General features: G+C 42.8%; 1 pseudogene; it reads left to right on the forward strand.

Annotated features, from left to right (window-relative positions):
* Positions 1-4,841: 4,841 nt before the first annotated feature.
* The window catches only part of LOC123989774, an 83,441-nt pseudogene continuing 75,351 nt past the window's right edge, over positions 4,842-12,931 (forward strand).

Below are 12,931 nucleotides of genomic sequence, written 5' to 3' on the forward strand. Positions count from 1 at the left end.
GCACAGTCAACTTAGTGTATGTAAACTTCTGACCCACTGGAATTATGATACAGTGAATTATAAGTGAAATAATCTGCCTGCAAACAATTGTTGGAAAAATGACTTGTGTCATGCACAAAGTTGATGTCCTAACCGACTTGCCAAAACTATGGTTTGTTAACAAGACATTTGTGGAGTGGTTGAAAAAACGAGTTTGTATGTGAACTAAATGTATGTAAACTTACGACTTCAACTGTAACTAGGAATAAAATGACATAATAAACAATAGCAGCAGCATATGTGACGAGTCAGAGGTTAGTGCAAAAAGGGTCAATGCAGATAATCCTGACAGCTGTTTGGTTAACTGTTTAACTACCTAAGCAGTTCAGGGTCCTGTTGGTTCTGAAGTTGGTGCATCGGTACCGCTTGCCGTGCGGTAGCAGAAAGAACAGTATATGACTTGAGTATATGACTTGAGTGGCTGGAGTCTTTGACCATTTTTATGGCCTTCTTCTGACACCGACTGGTATAGAGGTCCTGGATGGCAGGGAGCTCCACACCAGTGATGTGCTGTGTTGTATGCACTACCCTCTGTAGTGCCTTGCGGTCGGATGCCAAGCAGTTGCCATACCAAGTGGTGATGCAGCCAGTCAAGGTGCTCTCAATGGTGCAGCTGTGGAACTTTTTTAGGATCAGAGGGGCCATGCCAAATCTTTTCAGGCTCATGGGGGGAGGAGGCTTTGTCGTGCCCTCTTCAAGACACTGTTGGTGTGTGTGTATATATATATATATATTTTTTAAAGCTTTTCATTTTGCATATACATTTTACATACACAGTACTTTTATATAAAGCAGTCACATAACAATACATGACCAAGCATAAGCTTTTTATCCCAACCCTCGGCCACTCTCAGCCCATCCCACCAATCACCACAGACCACCCGCGTTTGGTTTCCATGTGCCATATATCTTTCAATTGTGCTGTGACGTTTTACATAATTGTTTTACATTTCTAATCGTATAGTATCCACCGATTGTGAGCTAAAGATAAAAACCTTTCCTAAGAGTATTATTATATTATTTTTTGACTGACTATGGATTTCCAAATTGCCCAACATTGTTATTTGTAAGGTTACTTTTAAGTGCATGTTGTGATTTGTGTTGTTGTTGCCCTTCCTGAACCTGTGGCCAGAAACAAGCTACATGGGAGCAATATTGAAAAAATGATCTATTGATTCTGTCTCTTTGCAGCAGAATCTACAGAGCTGAGATTGTTATGTGCCCCATATGTTTATGTATTCGCTGACGTAGTCTCGTCAGGTTGCCCACACATCGGCCTCTCTTACGACGCCTTTTTCATTTTCGGGCCTGGTCCGGGGTGAGCGGAATGTCCTGCGCCTCCTACTCGTTGAAGTAGAAATCTTCATCCAAATCGAGGTTCGTTATTGCTGTTCTGATATCCAGAAGCTCTTTTCGGTCATAGGAAACGATGGCGGAAAAAGTTAAGATCAGATAAAAAAAACACACAAAATAGCAGAATTGGTCAGGAGCCCATAAAATGGCTGCTATCCCTTGCAGTGCCATTCTTGTGTCATGGCATGATGGAAGGCCTTGTATCAGTGTGGTACTAACCATTACAAGCATCCCATCACTTCATTTGCATAAACACCATTTGTACAAGGAATTTAAGGAGAATTTTTAGAAAGGAAGATGTAAAATATATGCTTGGTCCTCCTGCTATCCACATTGTCTTGATTATTTTCTCTCTTTGTATCATCTGCTGTTGCTCCTCTCTGTCACAGATGGCACAGCAGAGATAGCATTCATCCTGTCAATTGTCTTGGATTCATTTAATGTTTTGTGAGTGCCATCTTCAAAAGTAGTTCATGGAAGCAGGTTTCTGGAAGTGATTGCCAGAATTGTTTTTGAGAAGAGACAGACTTGCCGGAGATATTAAGAATAATGGCAACATTTTCCCTGTCTTCTTCGATGGTCATCTCACTGTCGTGGTGTAACCATTTGACACCTTTCCTTGACACTAGCACAGTGTTCAACACTGTGGGAATGTTTGAGGGGGGTTGTTACTGTACTGAACAGATTTTCCTGGTTGAATAGTTTAGATCCTTTTACACTCTTTTTTTTACACTATATTTATTATGCTACACTACTACAGTGTAGTCAATGTAGTTACTCATTTAGAGGGGCCATACAAACAGAGGGAGAAGTTTTGGCTAATCAAACAAATTGCTTACTGCAGCCTTCTGAAGAGTGACTAATATAGGCTTTATATATGCACAGAAAGATGGGATTTAGATAGGTCTTGAAATGTTTTTCCACATAATCTGATTCTGGCCTTATTTATATGATCGGCTGTGCATGTAATGCAATTGTATTCTATAGATTTTTTGTCTTATTGATGACAATGCTTTTATCATTTGTTAATGAACCTGAAATTATTGCCATTTGTGAGAATCAACAAATGCTTTAGTATCTTTGACATGTAAAATCCGTAGTTGACATGACCAAAATTAAGTGGACACACTTCAAATGAGTGGATTCGACTATTTTAGCCACACCTGTTGCTGACCGGTGTATAAAATCGATCACACAACCATGCAATCTCCATAGACAAACATTGGCAGTAGAATGGCCCATTCTGAAGAGCACAGTGACTTTCAATGTGGCCAGCTGTAACACAGCCTGGGATCGAACCCGGATCTGTAGTGAAGCACGACACGTGAGGCCCCAGTTTGTCAAATTTCTGCCCTGCTAGAGCTGCCCCGGTCAGCTTTAAATGCTGTTATTGTGAATTAGAAACGTCTAGGAGCAACAATGTCTCAGTCGCGAAGGGGTAGGCCACACAAGCTCACAGACTGCCGAGTGTTGAAGTGTGCAGGGCGTAAAAATCGCCTGTCCTCGGAAGCAACACTCACTAGCTAGTTCCAAACTCCCCCTGGAAGCAACAGTCACTAGCTAGTTCCAAACTCCCCCTGGAAGCAACACTCACTAGCTAGTTCCAAACTCCCCCTGGAAGCAACACTCACTAGCTAGTTCCAAACTCCCCCTGGAAGCAACACTCACTAGCTAGTTCCAAACTCCCCCTGGAAGCAACACTCACTAGCTAGTTCCAAACTCCCCCTGGAAGCAACACTCACTAGCTAGTTCCAAACTCCCCCTGGAAGCAACACTCACTAGCTAGTTCCAAACTTCCCCTGGAAGCAACACTCACTAGCTAGTTCCAAACTTCCCCTGGAAGCAACACTCACTAGCTCGTTCCAAACTCCCCCTGGAAGCAACACTCACTAGCTAGTTCCAAACTCCCCCTGGAAGCAACACTCACTAGCTAGTTCCAAACTCCCCCTGGAAGCAACGTCAGCACAAGAACTGTTCGTCGGGAGCTTCATGAAATGGGTTTCAATGGCCGAGTAGCCAGACACAAGCCTAAGATCACAATGCGCAATGCCAAGCGTCAGCTGGAGTGGTGTAAAGCTTGCCGCCTTTGGACTCTGGAGCAGTGGAAGCGTGTTCTCTGGAGTAATGAATCACGCTTTACCATTTGGCAGTCCGATGGACAAAGCTGGGATTGGCGAATACCAGAAGAACGCTACTTGCCCAAATGCATTTTGCCAACTGTGAAGTTTGATGGGGGAGGAATACTGTTTTTCATGGTTCGAGCTAGGCCTCTTAGTTCCTGTGAGTCCAACTTTGTGGCAACAGTTTGGGGAAGGCCCTTTCCTGTTTCAGCATTACAATGCTCCAGTGCACAAAGCGAGGTCCATACAGAAATGGCTTGTCGAGATCGGTGTGGAGGAACTTGACTGGCCTGCACAGAGCCCTGGCCTCAATCCCATCAAACACCTTAATTAAAGATGAATTGGAACATGCTGCGTTGACTTGCCATTCAGCCACTAGAGCATTAATGAGGTTGGGCGATTAAGCCTGGCTTGCAGTCTGCGTTCCAACATCTAGTGGAAAGCCTTCCGAGAAGAATGGAGGCTGTTATAGCAGCATAGGGGGGACCAGCTCCATATTGATGCCCATGATTTTGGAATGAGATATTTGACGAGCAGGTGTCCACATACTTTTGGTCATCTAGTGTAGATATCCACATCTTGCTTATCATTATCTCAAGCTGTTTAATTTGTCATTAAAAATGATCTTTGTCAGTCTCTTTCGTTCTGCTTCCCTCAACTGAAGTCAGTCAACACAAATGTATCCCAAAGTGCAAACCTTTTATTAAACACTCAGTAGTCTAATTAGGCTGTGTGGCGAGTGCCTGGACCAAAACTCTTTTTTTTTTCCTGGATAACTTTTCCAGGTGCAAATAGCAGATTGTGGGAAAGGACGTTTATTTCACCAATTTCACAATTCATTGTGTTCACCCTGGGGAGAGATAAGATATTAGCTCTATTTAGTGTCTTCTTCTGTGCAAAACCAATTTTTGGGGACTTAAAGTGTTTGGCAGTCTGCAACATTCAGGTTGCACAGATGCAATTTTGTCAAGCACTTTCATTTTTGGGAGTCTGAGGTCACATAACATGGTTCTGAATACTTTTAAATTCAGCTTTCACCAGAAGTGTATGTAAATTGTCCCAAGTTAAATTAAAATTTCCCTGATGTAAAACTCCTCTTCATGAAGAAAAACAATTAGACTCATGTCATTTGGACGGTGTCTGGTCTGCTGGGCCCTGTTTTCTTAGAGAGCGTGAGAAAGTGTTTTCAGCCACCCTCTGACTCTCTCTCACTCAGTGGGATGGTTGCTGGCTGTTCTCTCCCCTCAAGACCTGGTGGGGTAGATGAAGGGCAGTGGTCCTCACAGGCATGGCCTGATCAAATAGCCACACCCCCAGGCTCCATCCAGCATGTGTACCCCTAGCCTCCTGGTGGATCTCCCAGACGTTATTATTGTCCTCTGGTGGATTTCTTTAGAGTGCACACTGCACAGGGATGAAGGAGGGGATGAGGAGGGCTGTGTGGTTGCAGTGGAGACATTTCTCCAGCCCATCTTGTAATCCTGTATTCACAGAGAGGAGGAAAGGAATGGCTGTCTGATGCAGTGCTCCTCTGTGGCTGGCGCCTCTCTTCTGAAGTTGGGGAGATGTGAGGGACCTTGGCAATGGAATAGTTATAGGAGAGGGGTAGAGATAGAGCAGTGTCTGCACCACAGTCTCTCTCCTACTGAGAGAGAGGAGGAAATATCAGGGCCCGTTGCTGTGCTGACACACCAAACTGCTACACAGAAAAACTAGGTCTGCAGGTGTTGGATGTATCCCTCTGTTTATATTTAGTTAGGGGAAATCTAGAAGTGTCCAGTCGAATTGCCATATAAGTTAACATGCAGGGTTTAGGCTGACCAGGGTTTATGAAGTCAGCCATTCGCTATAATATTACAGAACTCAAATGTACTTGTTTGTAATGAGTCATAACATGCTTTAGATTACATAATGCTGTACTATATGGCCAGTACCAGCAAATCTAAGAATATATTCTATGCACAGTATTTATTAAAATAATTACAGAACCATAATTAATAAACTAGATTAATGCTGAATGCTGTGTTATTGAAGTGTACAGTAGTGTAACTATATTATACTAGATTACCTTCATTGGATAATCACTCACTGGTCAACATAGCAGCAACAACCCATAGCACGCGCTCCAGCAGGTATATTTCACTGGTCACCCCCAAAGCTAATTCCTCCTTTCCTTCCAGTTCTCTGCTGCCAGTGACTGGAACGAACTGCAAAAATCACTGAAACTGGAGAATCATATCTCCCTCACTAGCTTTAAGAACCAGCTGTCAGAGCAGCTCACAGATCACTGCACCTGTACATAGCTCATCTGTAAATAGCCCATCCAACTACCTCATCCCCATACTGTTATTTATTTTGCTCCTTTGCACCCCAGTATCTCTACTTGCACACTCATCTTCTGTACATCTATCACTCCAGTGTTTAATTGCTATACTGTAATTATTTTGCCACTATGGCCTATTTATTGCCTTACCTCCCTTGTCCTACCTCATTTGAACACATTGTATATATACTTTTTCTATTGTATTATTGACTGTATGTTTGTTTATTATATGTGTAACTCTGTGTTATTGTTTGTGTCGCACTGCTTTGTTTTATCTTGGTCAGGACGCAGTTGTAAATGAGAACTTTTTCTCAACTAGCTGGTTAAATAAAGGTGAAATAAATAAATAAAATCCTCATTGGATATGTACTGTACTGTCTCTAACAGAAAGTTGTTTGAGGACATCCAGCGTCTCCTCCACCCTGAGGACATTATTAATGAAGTTGTGTTTGATCTGGAGGACCCCAGGTAAGTGCTGACTAGTCAGCCACTCTCTGACTGATTCCACACAAGCAGTTATCATATGGCCGTATCCTCCTGTGGATTATTAATAGGTGTCTACCATAGCTGCTTAAAACATCTGCTACCAGGCAGTGAAATACTCTTCTTGTTACTGACCAAATGTTGAAATAGCAATGCACTTTGGTGGGGGTATGTCTGAAGAAAGGAAATTGAAGGAGATATTTCTAGGCTCTGCTGCTCCAGACTCATCTATTGATGTGTTAGTTGAATGCAGTGGAAATAGAGGACGTCAGATGAATAGCATGGATACTGTAAGAGCAGCTACACCAAAGCATAAATATCAAAATGACCATTACTCTCCTAGCCATCTATACTTGTTGATGTAGTCAAGGTACTCTATATTAATTAACCTCCCCCACCCCCAGCTCCCTGTGCTCTCTTGTTCACTCCAACTCCCTGAGCTTCTTCTCCAAGTTTGAGTGCGGGAACCAGCGCAAAGCCATTCACGTCCGCAGGTACAGTTTTTCACTTGGTTCCAGCTCCTTACTGCTTCCTTGCTGAGATCTCACTACAGGCAGTCCATCCACCTCGGGGCTCATTGACGCTGCATTGGAAACAGCGTTGCACTAACCTCTCCTTTTGGTTCTGTAAGGAAGGTGTCCCATTGACATATTTCAGATCAAATTAAAGGTTTAGTCTATACCGGGACTGGAATGTCATTAAATAATACAGCAATTCTTTGTAAAACGGCTACACTGTAGAGCAGTCAGAATACACCAGAGAGGGACTTCTTTCTTCATAATGTAGACTGTGTCCCAAATTGCACCACATTCCCTTTTTAGAGCACTACTTTTGACAGGCTCTTGTCAAAATTATAGTGCACTATACAGGGGATATGGTGCCATTTGGGATTCAACTGTAATCTCTGACTTCAACCGCCTGCCTCCTCCTCAGTCACAAGTATGATATGATCCTGAATGCGGACGCCAACTGCTCCCAGCACCACAAGTGGTTCTATTTCGAGGTATGGCGGCCAACGTGCCCTATCGCTTCAACATCATCAACTGTGAGAAAGCCAACAGCCAGTTCAACTACGGTAAGCAGGAATAGCCAGGATAAAGACCTCATCCCTGGATAAGCACTGAGGTAGATGATTGTCAAAATAGATATTTTAGGGTTGGGTTCCCTCAGTAGCTGCCCCTTAAAGCCTCCCTCTCTGTGTGGCTCCCCCCTCAGTCCCCCTCACTGTGCTGCTCCATCCCCCACGCAGGGCTCTCCTTCATTCAGAACCTCACCTTCCCCAGTTCTAAAGCTCAGCGGTGAGCCTGGCCACAATGACACTTGCCGTAAATGTGAAATTGGGTCTATATCCTAGGAAAAATGTACAATGGCATTTTAAAGTCCCCTATTGAGTATACTTTCTAAAGATCTTGACTTATTTTGTACACTCTAGTAAACTGTATGCTCCCACCTAACGGTACAACGTTCATTGTGGTTTATGTTGTGGCATCAATCTGTTCATTAGATTTGTGACATAAAGGGTATAGATAAGCATCTGTAAGCTACAGTACAGTACACCTATCTGTCTGTCCCCCAGGGATGCAGCCGGTGCTGTACACTGCCAGAGAGGCTCTGGAGGTACGACTCAACTGGGTCAGAACTGCGACTGAGATCTGCTACTACAGGTGAGTGCCGGGAGGACATTCATTTACAAACACTCACATAGACTGCAGATCCTTTTTAATGATGATTGGAAGAGTGAGCTGTGACATGTCATTTGGTGCGTGAACAAACCATTATTTAGTGATATCCATTGCAAGCAGATTATAATTGCTTTATTGTTCAAGTGAACTTTTACTGGTAGGAATAGGAATACAAGCGTCGCCAGTGCCGACACAATATTAATATCCTTACATAAGACTCCACTATAAGCAGTGCATTCGTAAAGTATACAGACCCCTTGTCTTTTTTCCATATTTTGTTACATTAGAGCCTTATTCTAAAATGAATGAAATAGTTTTTTTCCCCCTCATCAATCTACACACAATACCCCTTAATTACAAAGCAAAAACAGGTTTTTTGAAATGTTTGCAAATGTATATATATAAAAAAACTGAAATATCACATTTACACAAGTATTGGGAACCTTTAATAAGTACTTTGTTGATGCACCTTTGGCAGCGATTACAGCTTCAAGTCTCCTTGGGTTTGACACTACAAACTTGTCACACCTGTATTTGGGGAGTTTCTCCCATTCCTCTGCATATCTTCTCAAGTGCTGTCAGGTTGGATGGGGAGCGTTACTGCACAGCTATTTTCAGGTCTCTCCGGAGATGTTCAATTGGGTTCAAGTCCGGTCTGGCTGGGCCACTCAATGACAATCAAATCAAATACAATTTTATTGGTCACATACACATGTTTAGCAGATGTTAATGCGAGTGTAGCAAAATGCTTGTGCTCCTAGTTCCGACCATGCAGTAAGATATAACAAGTCATCTAACAATTTCACGACAACAAAGGAATTAATAAGAATATGTACATATAAATATATGGATGAGCGATGGCCGAACGGCATAGGTAAGATAGTAGATGGTATAGAATACTGTATATACATATGAGATGAGTAATGTAGGGTATGTAAACATTATATAAAGTGGCATTGTTTAAAGTGACTAGTGATACATGTATTTGATTTGACTCAGTATGTTAACAGTCTGATGGACTTGAGAGAGAAGCTGTTTTTCAGTCTCTTGTTCCCATCTTTGATGTACCGGTAATTACCTCGCCTTCTGGATGATATAGCGGGATGAACAGGCAGTGGCTTGGGTGGTTGTTGTCCTTGATGATCTTTTTGGCCTTCCTGTGACATCGGGTGGTGTAGGTGTCCTGGAGGGCAGGTAGTTTTCCCCCGGCGATGCATTGTGCAGACCTCACTACCCTCTGGAGAGCCTTACGGTTGTGGGCGGAGCAGGTTGCCATACCAGGCGGTGATACAGCCCAACAGGATGCTCTCGATTGTGCATCTGTAAAAGTTTGTGAGTGTATTTGGTGACAAGCCAAATTTCTTCAGCCTCCTGAAGTTGAAGACTTCCCTGTGGAATGCTTTCGACACCTTGTAGAGTCCATGTCCTGATGAATTGAGGCTGTTCTGAGGGTGAAAGGGGGTGCAACTCAATATTAATCAAATCAAATCAAATTTATTTATATAGCCCTTCGTACATCAGCTGATATCTCAAAGTGCTGTACAGAAATTAGAAAGGATGTTCTTAATGTTTGGTACACTGTATAGCGTAACATTCTGTAAGTTTAGTTTTTTAAATTACATGTCATTTGAGTTTTGTCCATGCCGAAACAACTTCTGCCAAGCCGAGGCCAGAAGAGCTCTTCCTTCTACACCTTGACCTTTACCGTAAACTTCAAACACAACGACGACATTTGCTACCTGGCCTATTACTACCCCAACATCTACTCTGCACTGCAGGTACAGATGTAGGATCTTAATTTCAGCCAGTTTGCTACAGCAGGAATATAATCCTGCAGCAACAGGAAATTAGAATTATTAAGTGTATTATATTTAATGGACATTTTTTGTTAGGGCAGATCAACTCTGACATTTTAAAGTGGAAAAAACAAACTTTAAAAAGCCTTTTTTAAACCTCGACTACACTATGAGTGTAGATATGGTGTGTGTGTGTGTGTGTGTATGTGTGTGTGTGTGTGCATGCATGCGTGTGTGTGCGTGCGTGCATACACCCACACCAACCTTGAGATAGTCTTGACATTCTCCTTCCAGAGCATGTGGTTATTATGTGTGTGTATGGGCGTTTGGGTGTATGTTGTATTTGAGTCAGCAATTATGCTCTGTGCATTATGGGAGGTAGTTTACAGGCCAGTGCTTATTACTGTGTTTCAGAGTCAACTGCAGGTGCTGCAGCGGTCAGTGGACCCTCGCAAGGTGTTCTTCAGGCAGCAGAGTCTGTGTAACACACTGGCTGGTAGCGCTCACTATCACCGCCTGCCCCTCCTTCAAAAGCTGTAAGGACCTGCAACAGCTGCGTGAGTTTACGAAGCCATGTCCTGTTGAGCCTTTGTGTGTGTGTGTGCGCGTTACCTGTGTGTGTGTGTGTGTGTGTGTGTGTGTGTGTGTGTGTGTGTGTGTGTGTGTGTGTGTGTGTGTGTGTGTGTGTGTGTGTGTGTGTGTGTGTGTGTGTGTGTGTGTGTGTGTGTGTGTGTGTGTGTGTGTGTGTGTGTGTGTGTGTGTGTGTGTGTGTGTGTGTGAGAGAGAACTCATAAGATATAACACAGACAGCAGCTCCTGACAGAGCTGGAGTTGTGATGTGGAAAATGCAAGGTGATAGACTCACCCCATGATACGTGCACTGCTGGAGTCAGAGGAGAAATTCAATAATACTCATACATTCCTTTGAACCCAAGTCAAACTAATGGGCCAGATAGAAGGTGAGTGAGAGGACTTTGAGGTTAGACATGTAATCCCTCTGAAGGACAGTGTGTTTATGTCTGGATTTTCCTCATGGCCTTGTGGTCATTATTAATAGGTTGAGGCTAATTCCTTAATGATGATGCTATATAAATGAGAAAGAGGCTGAGTGATGGATGTGTGGGGTGACGCTGGGTAGAGAGGGACAAGCTGATCCAAGTATGGCACACAACCAGGGCCGTGCTATCGGGGAGGGGAGCATTGTCCCCTTCTCAGCCTTCCCTGCCCCCCACCTCCCCTCCCTCCCAAGCCTCTCCACCATTGCCAGCCCCACCAGCCTCTCCCTAGCCTCTCTCCATCCTCCCCACCCTCCACCTCCATCATGTTTCACCCATCTTTCCTCTGTCCTTCCAGTTCCTGCTGATTAATATTTAGGGAAGAGAGCTGCCGTGCCCTCCCCACAGCCAGCCTGCCACCATTTGGCTGACTGTAGAGGCACAGGAATGCCTTTTCAGATCTGCAGTATTAGTGCTCATAGTAGAAACCTCAAGGGGAGAAAGAATGTAACCCTTGATTGGGTACCTGCTGTTGCAGACCAAATAATAGGTTGGGAAAATTGTGTAGACGAAATGCCTGCCTGAGCTGCAGGACAGTGGAATTATGACATTAACACATGTCATGGAAATTCAGTACTGAGAGAGACTTGGTCATTTCTTCAAACAATAATCTTTATTTAATATTGATGAATTGTTGCAATAATGAGGCTGTTCGACCCCACACCCTTGAGTGTTGGACCGAGTAACCTAACCTTTACACAAATGCAGAGTACTATATATAGTTGACACTAATAATGCTCAGTCATGGTTGGTTCAACCCTCCTCATGCAGACCAAGGAGCATCATAAGCCACTCTGGGTTCATCCTGTTGTTATCTGCACGTGGGTTGTTGTCTTAACCCCACCCTGGCTTAGTTTCCCAGATGCAAGGATGATTTTGAGACAATGAGGTATTGTTCTACTCCTAAGCTATCTCTAGTAAAACACATTTTTGGCTATGTAATGCAGTCTTTAACTCATTTGTCAGCTAAAGCCATCTCAAGTGATCATACGCCCAGATTATCTGCAGTGAACTAGAGTGAAGCCCATGAAAACACAGACACTAGCAGGACAGGAATGTCTTACTATTAGATACATATTAATTGTTAACCATTAATATAAAATTGATCAGTTAAATACGTAATTTTTCTATCTCACACACATCATGGTATTTTGGTGGAGTTGTTGTTATAATCTAGAAAAATCTCCAATTTGATAGGCTGAAATGGGTTCCAAGCCTTTGACAATTTCCTATCATCTGCAGTAGCCTGGTCACTCACTGAATGAGTGCCATTTTACAAAATAACAATACGCTGAACTGCTCTCTCTCGGTTTACTCCATGTGTAACTCTGTGTTGTCTGTCCACACTGCTATGCTTTATCTTGGCCAGGTCGCAGTTGCAAATGAGAACTTGTTCTTAACTAGCCTACCTGGTTAAATAAAGGTGAAATAAAAAATATAAAAAATAAAAAGATCTGTAACCAGTAGTAAGCACAAACTTCAATTAAGGTTATCTTAAAATAAAACAGGCTAATCTAATATTCCCGCACAAGAATAATATTGTTTGTCACATAGGTGGACTAGCTAGCTAAATTGCCTTTGTCACATTCTGACCTTAGTTCCTTTATTTTGTCTTTGTGTTACTTTGGTCAGGGCGTGAGTTGGGGTGGGTGGTCTATGTTCTTTTTTCTATGTTGTATTTCTGTGTTTGGCCTGGTATGGTTCTCAATCAGAGGCAGCTGTCGATCGTTGTCTCTGATTAAGAATCATACTTAGGTAGCCTGTTTACCCATTTTAGTTGTGGGTGATTATTTTCTGTTTAGTGTTTTTCGTCACCTTACAGGACTGGTCATTTTTGTTGTTTTGTTCAGTGTTCAGTTGTTTTATTAAAATAATGGACACTTACCACGCTGCGCATTGGTCCTCCTCTTTTTCTCCAGACGACAACCGTTAAAGCCTTCAGAAAGTATTCACAACAGCCCGTGATTTTTTTTCCACATTTTGTTGTTACAGCCTGAATTAAAAAATAGAGATTTTGTGTCACTGATTTACACACAATACCCCAAAGTATCAAAATGGAAATATGTTTTCAGTAACAAGT

Source organism: Oncorhynchus gorbuscha, linkage group LG02 (assembly GCF_021184085.1).
Source record: "Oncorhynchus gorbuscha isolate QuinsamMale2020 ecotype Even-year linkage group LG02, OgorEven_v1.0, whole genome shotgun sequence".
Lineage (NCBI taxonomy): Eukaryota > Metazoa > Chordata > Actinopteri > Salmoniformes > Salmonidae > Oncorhynchus > Oncorhynchus gorbuscha.